General features: G+C 35.6%; 1 pseudogene; it reads left to right on the top strand.

Annotated features, from left to right (window-relative positions):
• The first annotated feature begins 249 nt into the window (after positions 1-249).
• On the top strand, positions 250-1,416 carry LOC122128265 (annotated as a pseudogene).
• The last annotated feature ends 758 nt before the right edge of the window (positions 1,417-2,174 follow it).

The raw sequence follows: 2,174 nt of genomic DNA, 5'->3' as shown, positions 1-2,174 counted from the left end.
GTCTTAATGTGAATTATGTGTAAAGAAATGAGGTTTGATATTAATACACATTAAAGTTTGTCAAATTTAATTTACAAATATTATTTCAATAAAAGTTTACTACATACAAAAAAAGAAAAAGAATACTTTCCTCTGTGTGGAAGCCACTTAGTGGCATATTAAATTATAAATTCAAGGATTACAAAGCTTCTTGATTTCCTGTAGGAGGGACATCCCAACATCTCAAATAAGCTTCACATTAAAGCCAAAATGGTGCTGTCCCAGAGACAATGAGATGAACTTAATAGAGCTATAGCAGATTATCTTCTTTCAAATGGCTATGAAGAGGCTTATTCAGTTTTTAAAAAGGAAGCTGAATTAGATATGAATGAAGAATTAGATGAAAAGTGTGTTGTACTTTTGGAAAAAAATGGACATCTGTTATTATATTACAAAAGAAGGTTATGGAATTAGAATCAAATCTAAATGAAGCAAAAGACGAATTTACGTCAGAAACGAGATCCAAAAGAATGGATTCCCCATCCACCAGAAAAATATACATTGAGTTGTCACAGAAGTCCAGTCACTCGAGTCATTTTCCATCCTGTGTTCAGTGTCATGGTCTCTGCTTCAGAGGATGGTACAATTATGGTGTGGGATTATGAGACTGGAGATTCTGAACGAACTCTTAAGGGACATACAGATTCTTTAAAGGATATTTCCTTTGACCACAGTGGCAAGATACTGGCTTCCTGTTCTGCAGATATGACCATTAAACTTTGCGATTTTCAAGGCTTTGAATGCATCAGAACCATGCATGGCCGTGACCACAATGTCTTTTCAGTAGCCATCATGCATAATGGAGATCATATAGTGTCTGCTTCACGGGATAAAACTATAAAAATGTGGGAAGTGCAAACTGGCTACTGTGTGAAGACATTTACAGGACACAGAGAATGGGTAGGTATGGTACGGCCAAATAAGGATGGCACTCTGATAGACAGCTGTTCCAATGACCAGACTGGTCGTGTGTGGGTCTTAGCAACAAAGGAGTGCAAAGCAGAGTTCCGAGAACATGAGCATGTGGTGAAATGCATTTCCTGGGCTCCAGAAAGTTCATATTCTTCCATCTCTGAAGCAACAGGATCTGAGACTAAAAAAAGTGGCAATCCCGGGCCATTCATGGAATCTGGATCCAGAGACAAAACTATTAAGATGTGGGATGTCAGTATTGGCATGTGACTTATGACTCTTGTGGGTCATGATAACTGGATACGTGGAGTTCTGTTCCATTCTGGGGAGAAATTTATTTTGATTTGTGCTGATGACAAGACAATGCGCATCAACACTGTTACCTCCTTGGATTTCCACAAGATGGCCTTCTATGTGGTGACTGGCAGTATAGATCAAATAGTAAAGGTGTGGGAGTGCCATTGATTCTCATTTGGCCCCTCCTCCCTTTTCCCCCTGGATGCACTCTGATGATACCATGGTCCCCCACTGAGCTCTGTTTAAATAAATATTGTCCTTTCATGTAAAAAATGTACCTATAACTAGTTATCTTAAAATAATATATTTGTAATTATGCTTAGATTCTGACAAAATTTAGCCTCTCAACAAGCAATGTTAATGCAGTCTAATTTCATGCCTGCCGTAAGCACACAACAAATTAGTATTTCTTTAAAAATTATTTTTAAAAACTTTAAAAAATTACTATTTATTTAAAAAAACTTTTTTAAAAATTAGCCAAGGCAAGTGGTTTATTAGATATTTAGAGTCATGTTCAGACACTATGATGGAAGCTAGACAGGGAAAAATAATCATGATTTTATTCTTCCTCTAGACACTCTGATTTACTTCACCTATTTCTGAAAGAATGAAATTCTTGCTTTGAAGACTTTAGCTTGATATTTGCAATGTGTCATTCTTCCTTTATTAATTGGAGAATTTGGAGAAAGATGAGAATTCACACTAGAAAAAAGAGAAGAGGAAAAGAGAAATCTAGATATTTTATTCTTCCTCATCTCCATCACAAGGTCTGGATAATCATTGGGGATATTAGATACAGTGCTCTAGAGTAGAAAAAATAATCCCACAAGTGATCAAATGGTGAATGCTTATTTATAAAAAAGTGTAATAGCCTTATACAGGAAACGTTATCTATTTTTTAGTTCTTGTTTAATATTTGTTAAATT

The sequence above is a fragment of the Dipodomys spectabilis genome, unplaced genomic scaffold, assembly GCF_019054845.1.
Source record: "Dipodomys spectabilis isolate Male_0828 unplaced genomic scaffold, ASM1905484v1 ptg000327l, whole genome shotgun sequence".
NCBI classification, from domain to species: domain Eukaryota; kingdom Metazoa; phylum Chordata; class Mammalia; order Rodentia; family Heteromyidae; genus Dipodomys; species Dipodomys spectabilis.
The sequence above is the reverse complement of the archived record's forward strand: the minus strand, read 5'-3'. Positions and strand labels throughout refer to the sequence as shown.